The sequence below is a fragment of the Bos javanicus genome, chromosome 3 (genome assembly GCF_032452875.1).
Source record: "Bos javanicus breed banteng chromosome 3, ARS-OSU_banteng_1.0, whole genome shotgun sequence".
Taxonomy (NCBI): domain Eukaryota; kingdom Metazoa; phylum Chordata; class Mammalia; order Artiodactyla; family Bovidae; genus Bos; species Bos javanicus.
This window is the reverse complement of record NC_083870.1, coordinates 98,451,556-98,472,370: the sequence shown is the minus strand read 5'-3', so window position 1 is coordinate 98,472,370 and position 20,815 is coordinate 98,451,556. Positions and strand designations below refer to the sequence as shown.

The following is a 20,815-nucleotide window of genomic DNA, read 5'->3' as shown; positions in this document are numbered from 1 at the left end:
ACACACAAGTGTTCTAAGTTCTAGCAGCAGGCAAAGGGGTGGTGGAGAGGGTGATGAAATAATGAAAATGTAAACCCTGGGATAAAGGAACTGAGAAGGATGACAAACGTATTTTGTTGTGAGAGGCATGGGATTGAGTCAAACTCAACTCCTTATTGAAAATATGAAAAAGTGAAAGTGTTAGTCACTGTCAGTTGTGTCGAACTCTTTACAACCCCATGGGCTATAGCCCACCAAGTTCCTCTGTCCATTGAATTCTCCAGGCAAGAGTACTGGAGTGGGTTGCTTCCCCAGTGGATCTTCCCAACCCAGGGATTGAACCCGTGTCTCCTGCGTTACAGGAGGATTCTTTCCCGTCTAAGCACCAAGGAAGCCCCTTCCTTGTTGAGCTCCAATCTAATCAGGAAGCATCCAAACAGACCATGATGAGAGCCTGTGGGAGCCTGGAGGAGGGTGTGGATGGAGGCTCCTGCCCTAGGTCCTAGAGAATAATCGAGTGAATGCAGGTAGGAGAGGTCGGGAGGGGCAGCCTAGGCAGCATGGGAATGTTGGAGAATGGGCAACATGCTGTTGTGATTTATAAGAAATAGATACTTGGACATTCAGATGACCAAAGTATAATTCCCACATAATTTAGGTCTTCATCCACAGCTTTTGCTCACAGCTCCCCAAACCCTTGGGATTTCCTGAAGGATAAGAGCAATGGAAGCATCTTTTATCATAATATATGGTTTCTTGTCCTGAAACCAAACATTTCAGAGCCATCAAGGTGAAATGGGTGTCCTGTTATTCAAGATGCCTTGTTCCATGATAACTGGGTTTATGTTAATATGATGGATTTTGGAAAGCACCTCAGGACAGGGGCTAGTTGCCAGGGGAACCGATCGTGCAATTACAGGATTGCACGATTGGAATTTTCAGTCCCACCCCCTGATTTCTGGGGAGAGGGGAGGGCTGGAGGTTGAATTTATCTCCGGTGGCCAATGACTGAACCAATCCTGCCTAAAGAAGCCTCCATAAATACCCCAAAGAGCTGGATTCCTAGAGCTCCCAGGTTGGTGAACCAGTACACGTCCACGATTCACTGTGCTGGGTACCAAACTCTGCAGAGGCAGAGAAGCTCCTTTGTTCCAGACCTTACCCTATGGATCTCTTCATCTGGCTGTTGGTTCCTATTTAATACTCTTTGTAATAAATTGGTAATCCATTGAGTAAACAGGATCCCAGAGTTATGTGAGCCATCTAGCAAAGTAATTGAACCCAAGGAGGAGTCATGGAAACCTCTAATTTACAGGCAGATGGTTGGAGGCACAGTGAAACCTAGACTTGTGACTGGCCTCTGAAGTGGGGGGCAGTCTTGTGGGATTGAGCCCTTACCCTGTGGAATCTGCCACTGCCTCCAGACAGATGTTGTCAGAATGGAGTTTGATTGTAGGACACCTAGCTGATGGTGTTGGAGAATTGCTTGGTGCTGTGGGATGCCACCTGCCCCACCCCTGCCATGTTGGAATTGAGTGTTAGAATCATTTCAGGATTGATTCTCAGCAACCTGCATAGGCCTTAGCATGAAGAAGGTCTTCAACACATACTGGATGAATGAAGAAGTGGTTAAATGAAGGTGTATGGGTGGTAGTGAGGAGGCTAGATGGAGGTAAAATTGGAGAGCTGGGCAGTGCCTGGACCTGCCCCCCACAGCTATATGTGAAGATGTTCGAGTGCTTCTCTTGTCAGTGATGGGAAGCCACTGAGTGAGCGAATCAACTTGCTAGAACAATCCTTCTGGCAAAGGTGTGGAGGTGGCCCAGAGGGGTGAGATTGGAGCAGGGTCACCATCAGCCATGTGTTGTCACTCTGCTCTGAGCTGGGAGCTGGGTGAGTGGGACTGGGCAGGGCTGGTGCAGGTTCTGACTTCTGAAGGCTGAGGTAGGCAGAGCTAGGTGTGCAGCTGAGCTCCCTGTGCAGCAGGAGGAAGTGCGGGAGGTGGAGGCACCCCTGGGCGCTCCTCAAGCCTGGCCCTCGTGGGTGTGGGGCTCCTTTTCCACCAGCACAAGCATCGCCTGCCTGAGCCTGCAGGTCAGTCGGAAGCTGCACGTGGAGTCTCTCTCAGGACAGACACAAGACAGCCTCCCTCCCGGTTCCAGAGCCTGGAATCCAGTGACTGCCTGAGTTGCCAAGCCAGCAGTTCTGGACCCTCAGGAACTTCCTCTGGGAAAGCAATGTCATGGTGTTGGATTCCATGGGCGAGGAGCCGGAGGTGATATTAGCATATAGAACAGGCTCAAATGGGCAAGCCAGGCAGTGGTGGAAGCAAGGATGGGCACTGGGGGTCTGAGAAACAAGCAAAGTCTGAGAAAAGAGGATGCTGTTGGAGTCTCAGCTCTACGAAGTGAACTTGTCTTGCCCTGCCCAAATTTAGAGAACTCATAGCGCGTGGGTCGCAGGAAGGGGCAGGGAGCTCTGTGGCCCTTCACTCCTCTGGTGGGGACATGAGGCCAAGGGCTTTCTAGCTGCTTTGGGAGAGGTAGGGGGACTGCAGGTGCGTTTGGAAAAGGAGAGAATCAGAAGCTCGCTGAGGGCTGTGAGGCCTCACAGCTAGCATTCCCGACTTCTCTGATCAGCCCTCACCTGGGTCCGTGGCCATGTCTCTAACTTAGACTCCAGCTCCCGCCCTTCTTGCTTCCCTGCGTCCTTGCCTGTTTGCTCATCCCTCCACTCTCTGTACCATTCCCTCCTGCACAACTGTCTTAACTTTCCCACCTGCTTTCTGAAAACCCAACTGCCCTCTGGCCCTCAGTTCACGTGTGCCGCCCAGCCCTTCCCCTTTGCTTCCCAACCTTCCCACTTCACCGTCAAGCCTGGAGCCACCTCTCTCCCTCCTTCTCTTAGGAAACATTCTGTTTCACTTTGCATCGTATTTGTGCCCAGGGATTGCAGTCAGAGGGACTGGTTTGAGCCCCTGTCTCCGAGAAGGATGTAAATGTGGGCAAAGTCCCTATTGTCCTAAAGCCTTTAAAATAAAGATATACTGGGAATTCGCTGGTGGCCTAGTGGTTAGATTCTGGGCTTCCATTGCGGTGGCCCGGGTTCAATCCCTGGTTGGGGAACTGAGATCCTGTAAGCTGTGCAGAGTGACCAAAATGAATTTTTTTTAAAAAGGACATATACCTTGGAGACAGGGCATCCATCTATCCAGATGTGCCTAGGATGGCCCCAAATTTATGCCTATTGTCCCATATAGTTATTAATAGGGGCTCCCTCACTCTCAGAAGTGTCTTAGTTTGTGTGATAAATTATATGTTAACCCTGCTCCTGAAGCTCTTATGAACACCAAATCAGATAATCCCATGAGGTAATCCATGTACAGTTTCTGAGCAGAGTGCCTGGCATAGAGTAAGTATTTGTTAAGACCCCTTTTGGTATTTTGTTCCCCACAGACTGAGCTCTTTGAGGCAAAGGCTAGGTCTGATTCAGTTACCATTACCAAGTGAGAATGGCCAATTACCTGAGAATTTAGAGCACAATCAAGTTCAATAAATGCCAAAGTGATGCTGAGGGTGACCTTGTCTCTCTCTCACAACTTGCAAGCCTGTTGGCAACGCCATCACTCAGCTCCTTTGGGGACCATGCTGCGGCGTGGAGCAGGGGAGAATCCAGCTTCCTACGAACCTATTCGGTGCACGTTCTTTGTGATGTCATTGCATTCTCACATTCCTTGCAAAGGTGGGTCTGATGTTTCAGGACTGTGGGCATTAAAGAATGATAAGAAACAGGGCAGGGAAGGGGGAGAGCTAAAGCTGAGGAGTAAGCAGGGAAGAGATGGCTCAAGGCTTGTGAGCTCCAGGAAAGGCGCTTGTGCTGCAAAAGCCACTGTGGGATCTTAATCTGGCTAGCGATGAGGACACAGTCAAGCTTGTATTTTAGAAAAATCACTGGCACTTTTGTGGGGGATGAGCTGGAGGGGTGCAAGAGCAGATGGAAGATGATGGGGGCAGGGCCAACAAACTGGAGAAATGTCTAAGGATGTCTTGGGTAGTGATCTCATAGTGCTTAGCACAATGCTCAACACACACTCGCTGATATCATTTAGTAATAGTACATATATTATCAACGTAGTAATAGGAATAATAATAATAGCCCCTCTATATTGAACACTATTTACTGTGATGTAAAGGACTTTACCTACATTATTTCATTTAATCCTCATAACTGTCCTATCTGGTAAGTGATATGGCTAGCCCCATTTTACAGATGAGGAAACTGAGGCCCAGGGAATTTAGGTATTTGGCTCAAGGTCACACACAATGGAAAAAAAAACAAATTCAGAATTTCGAGGCATAACTGTTCAACTCCAGAGCTTATGCTTTCTTAAGCCTCCACATCAACTGCCTTGGAGGAATTTCTCAGTTGTCCTGGGCACTGAGGAGACACCCAGCAGAAACCCATGTCTGCTGGCCCAGGAGAAGAGAAGGGGGTGGTTTATCACATAACAGGGTTGCTAAGTGAGACGAGCTCAGAGGGAAGTGCCCAAGCAGGCAGCCCCTGTCCCCGAAGTGGCCTTCCCCTGATATAAGCCAAAGCTGATCCAGAAAGAGATGCGGAGGGAGGGGTCCCCTGCCCCCAGGGCTTTGGTTCCCTGATGCTCCTAGGATCATCTGTCTTCCGGTCCCAGCTCTGTGCGGTGGACCCATCCAGCTTCCTCCAGGGACCACAGTCTCTCTTCTAATTGGTGGAAAATTGGTTGCTAACTGTCAGGAAATCGCCGATTTTCCATCCATTACTGGGGGACCGGGCCTGTGTAGCTGTAGGGGACTCTGGGTGGGAAGCACATGCTGATTAGGCCTTGCAGTTAACGATCAGGTTCGTGGACCTCCTCAGGCAGTCCTCCCAGACTGCTTATTAACTCCCTGCGAAGACCCATCGGGTAGGAGATATTGGTTAAATGGAACGCAGAGCCACAAAAGAGTCACTATTCATTAGGCTTTGGTTGTGGGGAGGGAGGAGATGGGGAAAAAACTGTGGCCTCAGTCCAGGAATGTTAAACAGCCCCATAAGTTGGCAGAGAACTTTATAATTGCTGCTATTAAAATATATGTATTTATATAGGTGATTTGTTGGAGGAAAGAATTTCGGCATTCAGAGGAGATCCTTGCTATGATCTCACCCAGGATTAAGTTGTTAGGGACAAGATATTAATTATGGCCAAGGGCCCCAATCCCTGCCTAATTAGCTCATGGAATATAATTTGCCTGCAAATGCTACTGTTACAATCACCTTGAACGTGTCTGGAGCTTTCCTCCAGTCAGGTTGGGTGAGCTTTACCTCATCACGGGAGAAGAGGGGAGAGGAGGGGAAGGAAGGTTGGGTTCCATTCCCACCCCTGTCCCTGACTTGTGAGGAAGGGGCTTCTTCTCCAGTTTCCTCACCTGCAGTTAAGGGGTAGAAAGGGGTACATTTGAGAAGCCCTTTTCGCTAGGGACGTTCTGAGCCTGACAGTCAGTAAAGACACAACACTGGCCTGGGGTTGAGAATACATCGATGCCCAGCTTCTGCAGTCTGCACAACCCAAGACATGCAAAGACCTTGCCTAAGGGAAGTCAGGAAGTTCTCTTAGGGGGCCAGACATCAGTTGTTGATAGGGCTTTTTTCTGAAGATCAGGGAGGATATTTGTCAATTTCAGTGACAGGCAGCACTGTACATCCAGTGGCTCTCACCAGGTGGATCACTCTGCTCTGACCACTGAACACAGTGTTCGTGTTCTCCCTGCTCCAGGCCCCCTTACCTTTGGCTCACCACCTTCTCTACTTGCCAAAATACTGTTTATTATTTAGCACCGAATTCAAGTGTCCCTTCATCAAAACTTTCCTGATTGTCACAGGCACAGCTAGGTAGGCCCTCCCCTAAACTGTTTTTCTTGAATCCTCTAGACAAACCTTCAGCTAACCTTGACTTGCAAGATCATTATTTTGTGCCTTGATCTCACCTGCCAGGCAATGAACTTCTTGAGGCTAGGACCACTCCATGTTTGACTTGACTTGAAATCTATGGAGCTCATCCCAGGTAGGTATCAAAATTAACTGAGCTTGATTTATATTTCTGTGTAGTCCTTGAGAAAGGTTTTCAAGTCCTTTGCCTCTGGTGTGAAGAGGAAAAGGGGCTTTGAGAGCAGGTGGGGCCCTGGTTCTTGGATGGGCTCTAGACCTGTGGTGTCTGGACCTTATTCTCAGCTCAAATATAGGCGCTTAAGAGGGAGTCCCGTGTTTCCACCCTATGGGGGATATGTAGTCTTATGGGGAATGATTTGAGAAGGCAAGGCCTCTTTCTTCCTCTCTGTCTTCCTAAGATCCTAACACAGATCTGGGCTTACAAATGGGGTTTGGGGGAGGAAATGAGGCTGTATTGCACTAAATTCAGTTGGTGGTGACAGAATCTACAAGAGCCTGAGAAAAGCTGTTCAAACCCAAGCCTCTAGGCAGAAGACTTTGCCTGTGGCTCCCTGGGTTGGGGGCTGAGGATCAAAAGCAAGGAAGGTGCTGCCGACTAGAAATATAAACAGATTCAAGAAGGGCTTACAGAGATTCCTGGATGACAGATCCCTTGCAGGTAACAGGTCATTAATAACTGAGAAAGATGATGATGATGATGATAATAATAATAATAATTAATAATACCTCCAGGAGAGCTTTTATACTTTTAAAAGCTTTTTTTTTTTTTTTCTTGCCATTACCTCATTAGGTATTCACCACCTGCTTGGGGAAGGTTTTAGATGCTCAGAAAGGTGAGGGGACTTGCCTGAGCTCACATAGCTCATTCAGGGCAGAACTGGTACTGGATCTGAGGGGTGTTCCTGACTCCCTTCTTAGTTGGGGGCGACAATATTCAGAGGAGGTGTCAGATGTGTCCTGGGACCATAGCCCTGTTTCTCTTCCTCCCTCCTCATTTCGACGGCTATCGTCTCCTATACTGCCAGGCTGCTTTGGTAAGCTTTCACTCCAGGGTGTGTGTAGGTTCCTGTCCTGCTTGGTTGGTGACCTAACACATGACATTGAATAGAAGTCTTCCACTCACTCGGTTTCCACATTTGTGCAAGTGATGGTTACCCTCTTGGATCCACTGTCTCCTCTTTGTAAAGTAGATGAAGGAGTACCCATCTTGAGGGGTAGATGGCACCGTGCTGGCAATGCTCTCAGCAACCTGCCAGGTACATAGAGAGCACTCAGTAAACAGGAGTTTGGGGCAATGCCTGGGGGCGAGACACTCCAGGCTGACTCAGAACAGACAGGGGCAGCTTGCTGTACTCTGTACTCTTCTGCTCAAGGGTGCTCCAGCTGGGTTCTGTGGATCCTGACACACTTCCGGGGAAAACCCTTGAGTTTCATGGACCCCTTGCAGTGGTAATTTAGACAGTTATTGGTGAGCTGGGGTATCCTGCTAGAATCCTGAGCGAGGCTTCGGGAATTTTGTGACTCTCAGATATGCTCACATCTTAAGTGGGCGAGGCTAATTGCTGTGAAGCTAGTTCCTCTTATTGTATCCTTGTTCTACCCCATTCTACCCCGTTCTCAGGAGCACATGTTCTCAAGTGAAAATCATGGGGTGTGAAAGGGGCCAGTGCTGCCATCTACAGACAGAAGAGTGATTAGACTCACTTCTTGGAAAGCCTGGTGAAGAGCAACTGAAAAAAGAGGAAAGAAATTGGTTGCTAATCCCAACTGCCTCTATGTTTTAAAATCTGTCATTGTTTACCACTGTTGTCGTCAGATGTCTCACCTTAATGGACATTTCTGCTTGCAAACCAGGGTACGTGTGGTGTCACTTCCATTTGGGACTGCCACTGGAGCCCTGGCACCATCCCGGTGCCTTGTGTAGAATACAAAGGGTTTAGGTGTCTGCTTAATTATATACTGTGTCATTGCTTTGGTATTGGATCAACATTTGTGAAGGTCCTGTGCAAAGCTTTGGTTTTAGCAGGTCCCAATGGGATGGAGAAGTGAAGTAGCTCAGTCGTGTCTGACTCTTTGCGACCCCGTGGACTGTAGCCTACCAGGCTCTTCCCTCCATGGGATTCTCCAGGCAAGAATACTGGAGTGGGTTGTCATTTCCTTCTCCAGGGGATCTTCCCAACCCAGGGATCGAACCCGGGTCTCCCGCATTGCAGGCAGACGCTTTAACCTCTGAGCCACCAGGGAAGCCCAATGGGATAGGATGATCCAAAAGGAGATACCTGGAATTGGCCAAATGGGGAATTTTGGTTCTTGTGCATTACTGGGCTCCAAAGAACTCCCTCCAGATATAACTTGGCCAGTGCCTGGAGAGCAAAGAGGACATGTTCTGGGGTCAGAGATCTGCCTGGCTGGTGTGGGGAGCAAAGAGGAGAGTGTGAGTCTATGCACCCCAGGTCTCATGGTGGAGTTGTGATTTGCCACCAACTTTCCTTGGCTGTGTAGATGCGAACAGTTAAGACCCTGATGCTGGGAAAGATTGAAGGCGGGAGGATAAGGAGACGACAGAGGATGAGATGGTTGGATGGCATCACCAACTTGATGGACATGAGTTTGAGTAAGCTCTGGGAGTTGGTGATGGACAGGGAGGCCTGGCGTGCTGCAGCACATGGGGTCGCAAAGAGTCAGACACGGCTAAGCAACTGAAGTGAACTGAATTTCCATGGCCATGAAGATGTGAACAGTTAAGTGTACTTGCACTGGGAACCCTGAGGGTACAGAACTATTATAGATGGAGAAGAGCAAATACATATACACTATTCTTAGGACAGTGTATGCTAATGTGTCACAAGGAACCCAGTGGAATTTTCTTCACGTGTCAGAAGAGGACTTGGAAGATTAGAGAGGGGAAGTGTCCCATCCAAGGTCCCCTGGCAGGTCGAGAGCAGAGCCAGGACTTGAACCCAGGACCCCTGCTGCTCACCACAGACTCTCTGGGAAGACTTCCACAGGAGGAGATCTCCTGACACAAGACCCTGCCCTCCACCTGAGCTCCCCTTCCCTGAGGGCTACAGAGAGGAAGCTTAATCGTTAATGAACTGGTTTTCAGTTTAACTTCCCCCTTGGCAATGATTAATACCCAGTGACCTAGCCTGGCATCTGGTGATCCTGACCAGGACTGACCCATGGGGGTGCCAGTGGCCTGCAGGCCCCCGTGTGGGTTCGGGTGCAGCTGGATGAAGCTGAGGGGCGCTGCAACAGCCGCCTTCTATCTAAAAGAATCTCTTCTGTCCTGTGCTGAGACTTCTATCATTAGATGTCACTTCTCAGAATGAGGACATCACAAATGCCCCTGGGCAGGGGAGCTAGGAATAGAAGTCATGTTTAAAGTTCTGGTGGTTCAGTGGTTAAGACACTGTTTTTAGATGGCAGGGGGCATGAGTTTGATCCCTGGTTGGGGAACTAAGATCCCACATGCTGCGTGACATGTCCAAAAAAGAGAAAAATAAAAACCTCATTGGACAGTTGATTTGATTTGATGGTCCTGGTGTCTAGAGGCTCAGAGGAATTACAGGATTTCTGAGTTTTAGTCCAACATTAGCAAGCTAGTGTGACATTACTGGATCCACAGCACTAGCAGACTGGAAGCTTTTTATGGCCAAGGGCAGGGTCTGGAAGGAAAGATGTGTGGGGAGAGATCTCCCAGTTTATAACTGCAAAGACCTCAGGGCTGAGTCTAGCTCTGATTGTCACTGGCTATGAGAAGTGGGTAAACCTCGCTCAGCCTCAGTTTTGTAGCCTCTCATGTGGAGAAAGGAATACTTCCATCCAGACTCTTTTCAGGAGGAAAGAGAAAGTCCATGAAAAGTGTCTTATCGAGAGGAAGCAGGAACTGCATCGTGTTTCTTCTCCTGTTTCCTCCCTTCTCTGGCTCACCTTGGCTGACCCTCTGTGGTAGAAGAATCCGGGTTTATTGGGGGAGGAGGGTTTTCCTCGTGTGTTCTGGGATGCTTAAAAGGACTGGTTCTCTCTCTGTGAGAGTGGACAGTTAGCTAGGCATCAAGACTCCACCCTGCCCTGCCCTTGTTGGAACTGGAACCACAGAGCGGAGCTGGATCCATTTCGCTCAGTATCCATCCACCTCTTCTGATGGTTGTAAGCATGGCGAGCTGAGACCGCGCCTTGGTCTGAGACCATTACTGCCCCTTGCCTCGGTTTTGTGAATGAGTGTCAGCTGACACCAGCTCTGAGTTCAGCAGCAGCTCCTTCCCACCGCTGCCTAACAGGTGCTCTTGCGTCCGGCATTCTTGACTTGGTGCAGGGATTCTGTATTTCAGCCCCCAGCCCAGGCTGCTGTAGGCTTGATCCCTGAGTCATCAAGTCATCGTGTCATCCTGAGAAACTTACCTGATGGGACCACTAAATGCAACAATGTCACCCCTTCCCTCTATGCTCCAGCCATGTAGGACTGCCCTTGGCTCCTCCTCGCGTCTCTGTGTCTTCCTCTTAACCCCTTCCTGGTTTGCCTTTCCAAGAAGCTCTGGCTGGAGACCTGCTTGTCATTCAGCTGGGGTGTTGCTTCTCTGATCCCTGGACTCTGGGTCCATCAGTTCTTGGCTTTCTTGACTCATCTCTCACCACTCTGCATGGTGTCGACATGCCTGCCTATCTCCCCTATGGACTAGAACCTTCTGAAAGAGTTCCCAGTCCCGGTCTGGGGCCCAGTGCCCAGTACTATTTTCCTGAGATCCGTGAGGTGAAGTCCTGTGTAAAGACAGGGAAGGGGCTCTCTCCAGCCTGTCCGGGGAGGATGGTTGGAGCCCTGGGTTGAGGGTCAGGCAGGCTGAAGCAGGGAACCATGAAGCCCCCAGCGGAAGCCGTGGCTCTTTCTCTGTTTTGGTTTTGCTTTCGTGGGCTTTTCATTTCAGAAGTTAATCTAGTTAATGCCAACGATGTCATTTCGGCAAGCCAGCAATTTCCTTTTCCCCTTTATTTAATGAGCCCCGCCCCCACCTCAATCTCTGTAATAAAAGGCATGCAGGTGGGTAATTACAGAGGTGTGAAATAGCGGTGCTGGGCCAGGGCCAGCTGAGCGTTCTGGAGCATCCATTGGGCGGTTTCCGGGGAAATACCCACCCCTCCCCATTTAGTTTCAGGTGGGAAAGCTGAAGCTTAAGGTGAGGAACTTCTATAAAGCTACATAACAGGGAGAAGGCAGGGCCAGCATGGGAATCCAGTCCTTAACCCCCAGCTGGGGTTCTTTCCACTCCTCAGTGCCATTCTTATCCCCTCCTGTGTATCTTGTGGGGCATGCCGTAGGAGTTTCCAGCTGCCATCAGTCCATCCGTCCACCCGCTCGTCCATCCATCTGTTCACCCACCATGTACCTATAATAGACACTCACTGAGTACCTACCATGTGCAAGGCACCATGAATACAGTGGAGACGAAGGCTGTCACAGCCCCGTCCTTGGAATCACAGGCTACAGTCCCACACTCAACCTGTTGGAGGCATACCGTACGATGATTTCAATAATGGGCAATAAATGCTATGTTTGTTGCAAGCAAAAACAACAAATGGGTGCGTAACTCCACTCTTGGGAGTCATGGGGAACTTCTCAGCAGAAGAGGAATAGACGTTGCAATGAGTCTTGAAGAACAGGAAAGAGTTTCCAAAAGGTGATGTCCTAGGACACAGAAGTTTTTAAAAGAATCAGGAAGGATATTTACCCAAGGTTAACAGTTTTTATCTCTAGGGATGGGATTTGGAGGGTAGTGGGTACGAGAGGATAGAGGACACATTTTTACTTTCAACTTTCCACTATTGGTATTAGAATTAGAGTGTGTGTATATTATAATTCCAATGAAAAAGATATTTCTATTTAGAAAACATAATAGAGGATATTTAAGGGACATCAAACGACTCAATGTGACGAGTTCAGAGAGGAAGGGAGAACATGAGTCTGTGGAGGTGGGCTGGGGTCAGCCTAAGAAAGTCCTGAAATGCTGGTTAAGGAGTTTAGATTTTAACCACAGGGGCCCATGGAGGTGAGAGCAGAGGCCACATACGCTGAGCCTAGCAGTGCCTGGCTCATAGTATGCTCAGTTAACACATGTGGAATTAACAAGTGCAACCAGATAACATGGGGTCATCTACAGTTTGAAGCAGGGCTTCCCAGGTGACTCAGTGGTAAAGAGTCCACCTGCCAAACAGGAGATGTGGGTTCGGTCCCTGGGTTGGGAAGATCCTGGAGAAGGACATGGCAACCCACTCCAGTAGTCTTGCCTGGGGAATCCCATGGACAGAGGAGCCTGGTGGGCTAGAGTCCACGGGGTTGCAAAGGGTCAAACCTGACTGAGCAGCTAAATAACAACAGTGGTTTAAAGCAGAGGGCTGTGAAGGTGTGTGCTTTGCTGCTGTATGTTGGTGGCAGTGATTGGCAGTGGGAAGCCGCCTGTGGCAAAACGTGTCCTTGCAGAAGTGGGAAGTCCAGGTACAAGGAATCCTATAGAAAGAGAGAAAAGGATGCTGTGGTTTCGTTGCAGACCAGGGAGTGTGGAATGGGGCCAGATCACGGGCCTTGGCATAAGTTGACAACCATGGGGAGCACTCTTGATATATGAAAATTCTCAGGACAGAGGGCTCTCCAGACCAGACAAGAGTTTTGGGTGCCCTTTGTGGCCACAAACCGTCACTTTTGCCTTCCAGAGGTGTCTACTTCAATCTGTCGTCCTTCATTACGTCTTTAACCCTGCAGCAGGAGGGATTCTCCTGAAATGCAGTTCTGACCATGTTGCCTCCTTCCTTGAATCCTTCAGGATAAATTTCAGTTCCCTTACCTTGGCTTAGGAAGCGCTTTTGATCTGATCCTTGCTTATTTGTTCAACTTCATTTCCCAATATCTCTTACTCAAATCCTCCTGTTCAACCAACATCGTTGTTCTCAGTTAACTGAACAACTTCATGCCTCTCTCATTGCCTGAATCAACTCTTTTCTTCCCCTTGGGGATGATCCGACCTGTATATCCTCTCCCCAGCTCCCATTTTGCCCGATAAACACCAAGCCCTCCTTTAAGGTTCCACTTTCGGGTTATCTTTCCTCTGAAGCCTTTTCTGATCACATCCCCATCACTACCTGTGTTCACTCCTCTGGGAGAACTTATTATTGCCTTTTATACAGAGTCAGACACGACTGAAGCGACTTAGCAGCAGCAGCCGCAGCATGGGACCTTGTACTCCAAGCACTCTGTACTATCAACTAGATTTACTAGTAAAGCACTGTGTCACCTCATGAACTTAGTATTTGTGTATCTACCCCTCCCCTACCACACTCTCCACTGCCCTCCTTTCCCCAGCTTTAAGCTCCTCAGTGTCAAGGGCTATTTTCCACTGTCCTTGGCACCTGGCACAGAGGTTGGACCAGACTAGGGATTCAGTAGGTATTTGGTGAACCAACGCATGAATGAGTAACATGACACTCTGTAATGATTTCTCTTGTGAAATAGAAAATCAAAGCACACTCCTATCTTCTCTCACCTCGAGGTGCCAGGGGATCCAGACATCCCTGCAGGAGACAGCCTTCCACATTGGAAGGCTGCCAGGTAGGGGAGCCAGAGACCTGAGCTCTAATCCTGTTTCCTCTGCCCTTGGGCAATTCCTTGCCCTTCTCTGGGCCTCAGTTTCCAAATGAGTACAGTGAGGATAATAATCCTAGTGTTACTTCCCCATAAAAATGTTGTGAATCTCAAAGATGAGACCAAAACCACTCACTGTGCAACTCCAGGCTGGACTGAGGTGTCAACTGGGGTGATGTGGTCGTCTGCCTGGCAGCCATACTCAGGTTTTCTTGGATCTGGGGGGGGCAACTCCTACCACTGAAGGGGACCTGCTAAAAGATTCTTTCTCTCCTTCTTCAGCTCACTCATGTTGTGGGGCTCAGGGAATGTTAATTATTAGGCCCCAGCCCACCCGGAGAGCCTCAGATGAAAGCAAGCTCAGAGTGTAAAGTCTAATCGATGCCCTGCACCGGGCGTCAGGGCCTCGGCTGACTCTGCCTGCAGATGGATCATTAATCCAGGCACTCCAGCCTGGAACACGGGGCCCAGGAAGTCCTGAAACATTCCTGACCACCCACGGTTCAGACCAGCAGCCCCACAAGGCAGCCAGCCTGCCACCAAGTCTCAAAACTTTACAACCTCAAAGTTAGATGAGATGCAGAGAACAGCTAGTCCATAGGCAGAAATCCAGCCTCAGTCTGCACACTTGCCCCAGACTACTCAGAGGGGAACTCCTTGATGAACAGCCTGGACTAAGGGGATGGATCTGCATGATCCTGGGCCTTTCTCTCCCTTCTGTACAAGTGGGAGAAGGATACCTACCTCACAGGACTGATGTGAAGAATAAATGAGTTCAAGTGAAAGTTTCATTTTGAGATTTATTAGAGTGATACTCACATGTGAGCTGTCATTATCATTGTTAACATATGAGCCCCTGCCCCTGGGATGTGTTCCCTCTTTTTCCCCAGTCTTTTTCAATGGACAAGGGGTTGATTCTCTGCTTGAAAGCTTATATATACTGGCACCTTAAATATAAAGTCAGGACCGTCTTGCCTTTTGTCTAAGGCCCTTCAGCTTACAGTCAGCTGATTCCTCCTCAGCTGCATCTGTTACTTCTCCCCACCCATCAATTTCCACCCAGATGCAGAAAACTGACCCTTGTTATCCATATAGTTTGGCACGTCCAAGCTCCTCACCCCTTTTCTCTTGGTGAATTTCCACTCATCTTTCAAGGCCATGTGTAGCAGTTTTCCTTTCCTGAGATGCCTTCCTGATTCCCTGTTACAAACCTCTGATGAACTTAGCTTTGGCTTCCTTCCACCTGGTTTCTGTAGCATATTGGAGCTCTTACTGCTATAGGACCGTCAGTGAATTGTTTGGGTTTTAGCTGCTTTTCTTCTTGAATGAGTAAGGCATATTAAAATGCATCTTCCCTGGGAGGGCCAACTTTCTTATTTTAACTAATTACAGCAACAGCAGTCCTGGTCATTGGTTCCTCGGCATGCTTTTTCTCAAAGCTGTGTACTTGGGTTCTAGACAAGACGGCTCTAGAATCAAACAGATTGAGTATGAATCTATCCTCAGCCACTTCAAAGTGCGTCACCTTACCTGTTATTTTGCCTTTCTGTTTGTTTCCTTGTTTGAACAGTAAGGCTGTTAGCAAGGCCTACCTCTTAGGCTTCTTGTGAGGATTGTAAGGGATGTCTTCACCGGAGGGTAGAGCTTCCTGCCCTGAGGCTTGTGACTAGCAGTCTTATTACCTGGGTCCCAGCCCTGCCTCTCTGGCTCTCTGTTTCCTTGTCTGTAACAAGGATTCTACTATCAGAGGTTTTCAGACTTGGTCAAGTGGCTGTACCACACGGGGCCTCGTCTTGCAGGTGGAGGCTAGTCATTTTTTACATTTCAGTTCAGTTCAGTTCAGTCGCTCAGTCGTGTCTGACTCTGCAACCCTGTGGGCTGCAGCATGCCAGACTTTCTTGTCCATTACCAATTCCCGGAGCTTGCTCAAACACATGTCCATCAAGTGTGTAATGCCATCCAACCATCCTACCTCTGTCATCCCCTTCTCCTCCTGCCTTCAATCTTTCCCAGCATCATGGTCTTTTCTAATGAGTCAGCTCTTCCCATCAGGTGGCCAAAGTATTGGAACTTCAGCTTCAGCATCAGCCCTTCCAATGAATATTCAGGACTGATTTCCTTTAGGATTGACAGGTTTATTTTTAGTTGAAGGAAAATTGCTTTACAATATCGATTTCATTTCTGCCATAGATCAACATGAATTAGCCATAGGTATACATAGGTCCCTTCCCTCTTGAACCTCCCTCCTACCTCCCAGCCTTTCCTACCCCTTTAGGTTGTTACAGAGCCCCAGTTTAAGTTCCCCGAGTCATACAGCAAATTCCCACTGACTATCTATTTTACATATGGTACTGTATATGCTTCTATGCTACTCTCTCCATTCATCTCCAGGTAGAGGCTGCTGCTGCCACTGCTAAGTAGCTTCAGTCGTGTCCGACTCTGTGTGACCCCATAGACAGCAGCCCACCAGGCTCCGCCATCCCTGGGATTCTCCAGGCAAGAACACTGGAGTGGGTTGCCATTTCCTTCTCCAATGCATGAAAGTGAAAAGTGAAAGTGAAGTCGCTTAGTCGTGTCCGACTCTTCACGACCCCATGGACAGCAGCCTACCAGGCTCCTCCGTCCATGGGATTTTCCAGGCAAGAGTACTGGAGTGGGTGCCATTGCCTTCTCCGCAGGTAGAGGCTAGTCCTTATCTGTGTTCTTTATCCACATCTTTGTTCATACAGCTCCATTCTTACTCATTTCACAGATTGTCTAAGTTCCTTAGGGGACTTAGGAACTTAGGACATAGGAACATGCCCTCCTATGATGCCATGATTCCAGGATGAGGCAGGTGAAGAGGAGAGGAGGTGTGATGAGGGCATGAGGTGGTAGAGGCTGAGAGGCTGGTCTGGTCTTGTTCTATGATGCCAGGCACCTGGGGCAGGTGAAGGGAACAGTTCTATGTCTACCTGTGCGCCTGCCCTCCATCACACCTCTTACAATGTCCAGCACAGGAGGGGAGTTAAGTGAGTCTTTGAATGGAGAAAAAGAGGGTCTAGAGGAACACTTCTTCAGACCAGGTAAACAGAAGTGATGCCTGTCCTGAGTACTCTCTCAGGGAAATAGCCACTGAATGCACTCACTCTTGCTCCTACATTCTAATTTATCAGTGGCCAGCACAGCTACAGCATTGCCCCTTCAGACTGGCACATGGAAGCTTCCCGGAGAACTTTGGGTCTGAGAAGAGAGGAAGGCTGAGGGAGCTCCATGCTCAGGGAAACTAAGGTAGGCAGAAAGTCCTGAGAGGTCATGGGACATCTCAGAGAAGCTATCAGGAGACAATGGAGGAACTCTGGGGGCACCTGAACCTCTGTCCTGTGTCTGAATCTGTGACTTTGTTACTTTGCAGGCATCTTCAGAGGGAACAAGTGTAGACTCTGAAATGGAGAAGGACCTGTAAGTCATGTCATCTACAAGAGGTAGGAGGCTGAAACTCCTCCCAGTGAGGCATCTAAGATGATCTCAGACAAGGACAGAACTGCAGAGCTGAGGGCAGTGGGTGGAGGCCCTGGGCTCACGGGCAAGAAGAAGCATGCATGAGGATCAATTGGGGAATCAGATGAGCCTTGGGGTCCATTCCACACTGCCTACTGGGAGCTCTTGGAGGACAGAACTGGAGCTCAGTGTGGCTAAAAGGACAGGAGGCCTTTTGCTGGGACCCTCTGCTGCCCCAGTGAGCTCAGCATCGAGCTTTGCCAACACTGGTGCATGACCAGCACTGCTTGACCTCAATTTCCCCTCTTCCAGTTTACTCTTATTTTAGGCTCAGATCTTCCCCCTCCAGATGGAGTTCTCCCATCTGGTTACGGAAACTGGATCAGTGGAGAGAGAAATTCTAGGATGCTGGAATTTCAGGAACGTTTCCAGGGTGCCAAGAAAAATAGCTCTGTGATGAGCCAATGCCATCAAAATGGCAGATCTGGAAATGAGATCAGATTCTGTCTGAGTCACAATCTCATAGGATCTGAGACACCGAGGTCATCCAGTCTGCTCCATGATGTTACAGATGGAGGAACTACTGCCCTGGGAAGAGTAGAGCTGGTGGTGGCAGAGATGGAAGTGGAACAGAGGGTTGCAGCCATTAACCTCACTCTGATCAGATGCCAGGTCCCTGCCGCCAGGCCCTTCTAAGAGCTGTCTGACATGCGTTGCTTGGCCTTATCAGCAGGAAGAAAAGATGACAGCAGGCAGTCTTCCTGGCCAAGCATCCATCAGAACCCACATAAATATTTTCCCAGAGTCTGCATGGCCAGCCTCTAGCTGGCTATGTGCCAGGGGACAGTAAATAATTTGGATGACTAGTGGCTTCCTGACAATTTTCCTGGGTGTGTTTTCTGACAACTTTGTTTTGGGAGCAGACGCTAGGGAGACCTTGATGGGGGCAGTGAGCCAAGCGCTTACTGGACTCTCTGATGGCATTTCTGGTCAGGAAGGAAGTACCCAAGGGGTCTTGATGACAACACACTTGGGGCAGAAGCTAACTTTCACTCAGTCTGAAAAGCTTTCAAGTGGGGCCAGGAGTTGGTTTCAGGGTTTAGGGTGGAGTGAGGTTAGAGGCTCTGGGGCGAAAAAGTCAGATGAAATCATCTCAGTGTGGTAAATTGGGTAAGCTTGACCAAAGGCATGTGGAATGGTGGCTAAGGCAAGGGAAATGTTAGGGCTGGCATGGCCTCAGGTCAGCAGAGTGACCAGTCTTGGAGTTCAAAGTTCAGCCAGGGGTGGAGTGTCCAGGCACCTTCTGTTCTAGGGCCTCTGACTAGGGCCAGCAGTGGGAATGTCCAGCAAGGGTTTGGTTGTCCTTGAAGTCAGGTGCTGGATGTTCTGCCATTGTTATAGTAGAAACTGTCAGCAAGTTGAGGAAATAGGAATGGAAGTGAGGGCAGGAAATATCTAGAAAGGGTGGCAGGGCCAGAGAGTCTTGGGCAGATAAACCTGGCAGCAGATTTAGGAAAACCAGACAAAGTCTAGATTTCAGCCTCTGATGGGAGGGGTCACTATCTCCTCTGGGTTTAGTGATGGGGCAGGTCTGAGTGGGCAATGTGGAGGCTCTGGGTACCTGCACTAGTTCAGGGCAGGGGAAGCCAGGCTGGCACTGATACAAAGGCCCATGTCTTTGTGAAGGGAAAATATGCTGCGTCTCTGATGGGTGTGAGGGCACAGAATCCCCAGTGGCGGGAAGGACCCATACAGAAAAAAATCTCACCTGAGCATCACAGTGAGATTACTGGGGCCACATGTCCGGTGTGTCCTGACTCCCAGACCCCAGCCCCACAGGGCTGTCCTTGGAGCCCCTGGAGATCACAGTTGCTCTGTCTCAGGAGGAGGCAGGGAATGGGGCTCTGGAGGCCCGATCTGACTTCCTCCATGTGGCTCCTGAAGATGAGGAGTGTGTGTGCTAGTCATTCAGTTGTGCCCAACTCTTAGTGATCCCATGGACTCTAGCCCTTTAGGCTCCTCTGTCCATAGGAGGAGGGGGGCCCTTTAGTCCCCAACGTGAGCCTGTCACCAGGCTTTTGACAAAAATCTTTCCAGCTGGCCTGTGGTACACTCATTAGGGACGGGAGTTCTTAAATTCACTTCATCCTCAGCCATGTTGCAAACACTTTTGTCCTGATTTTGAAAGGAAATGCAGGATTGTTGAAAGACTCTGGGCACTGGAATTCAGTGGCTTGTGTTCAGGTACAGGTACAATACTGCTGTGTACTCTGGCCTTTTCCCTAAAACCTCTGAGCCTCAGTTAATTTGCATTTTTGCATCTTGAGTAGAAAAAGCCTCGTGGGCTCAGAGTCAGCAGGTATAAATTCTGGACCTTCTGCTTTGCTCCTGGCTGACTTCTACACACAGCTGTTTTTCTCTGGTCCTCTACCTCTATCTTGGAAGTCAGGACTGGGCAAGATGATATCTCAGGGCCCTTCAAGACTTTAAGGCATTTTATCAAGATTTGATACCCTTTAGGATGGTGGGGAATTGTTTCTCGTGGAATTGTTCCTCTCTTTTGCATAAAAACATAAACACTCCGATTCTCACATGCTCACATGCAGACTCCCACAAGCACACATTCCCTCATGTACACAGACTCTGATGTATGTTTTCACACAGACGTATCCTCACCAACATACGTAAATCCTCTCATACACTCACCTATGCGCATGCACACACTCACGGGAACTAGTGAATCTTGTGCATCACTGAATCCCCAGTGCTTAGAGCAGAGGACTGATAAATCCTCAGGCCATGCCAGTGGAGTGAATGAAATCATGAATTTCCCTTCCTCACTACTGAAACACAGGTATTCACACACACCACACCCACACGTACAAGCCATCACGTGCACACTCCAGGGGCCCGGACATGTGCTGACTTGCGTTAGACAGGCCCAGTATACTCACTCCCACCACGCCCCCACGCTGTAGATCCCCTGCAAGTCCCTTCCAGGAGCTCACCAAAGGATATATTTTTCTCACACATCACCCTGAAGCCTGCCTTGCTGGCACTGGGTTTGGCTCTGGTGACACCCAAGGACCTTGGTCCAGGCATCAAGGGTATTCCATAGCTTTCTGTGTGGACAGTGCTTTGTAAAAGTCCAGTCACTTTATCAGATCATGTCCCACTCCATCCTCTTGGCAGACGGGATGTAGGACCTCAGAATATGGATTATCCCCACATGTTACAGACAGGGAGACAGAGAGCTAAACAGGATGGCTATCTGCCTAAGGCTCAGAAGCCACGGAGTAAGGGAGCCCAACTAGAAACCACACCACCCCCTATCCAGGACTCTCTCCATTGCCTCTCCCAGTGACTGTTTTAAGAGGATTATTTATCCTCCAGTTGTTTCCCCCTCTAATTTATTTCTTTCCTTATCTTTTTTAAAATCCCTTGTTTCCGCCTGCAAATAGTTGGGTTTCAGGAGGGAGTGATGGAGGCCAAGTTCACCATCAGAAGTAAAATCTACAAGGAACTTCCCTTGTCTACCCCAGCCAAGATTCTTGCCAAATGTAATCAGAACTTACCACACACCTATGCACCCTTCACAAAGAACCCAACTTAACCTGCATAAGGAATAAACAAGTTAATAAAGTTAATGCCTACTTCAGAGAACAGACTAAGGCCCCTGGCCATATAATTTGCCAACTAATTAAAAAGTTATTCACACAGTTTTATGAATTTAAAAAATTTGCATCACTTTTTATTCCTTGA

The 20,815-nt window shown here is 48.9% G+C and overlaps 2 long non-coding RNA genes across 3 annotated transcripts in view; one reads left to right on the top strand and one right to left on the bottom strand.

Annotated features, from left to right (window-relative positions):
- The window catches only part of LOC133244626 (uncharacterized), an 11,785-nt gene extending 8,113 nt beyond the window's left edge, over positions 1–3,672 (bottom strand). Inside the window, exon 1 of the long non-coding RNA XR_009735462.1 lies at positions 3,503–3,672. This is a non-coding gene — a long non-coding RNA (uncharacterized LOC133244626). The remainder of the gene's footprint in view (positions 1–3,502) is intronic.
- Positions 3,639–20,815, top strand: LOC133244625 (uncharacterized). 2 transcript variants are annotated; one of them, XR_009735461.1, is made up of 5 exons: positions 3,639–4,218; positions 5,926–6,058; positions 16,729–16,843; positions 16,968–17,037; positions 17,625–20,497. It is a non-coding gene; the product is annotated as an uncharacterized LOC133244625 (long non-coding RNA). The 2 variants fall into 2 exon arrangements; XR_009735460.1 differs by lacking the exon at positions 17,625–20,497 and adding an exon at positions 20,515–20,815 and having other exon boundaries at positions 3,641–4,218.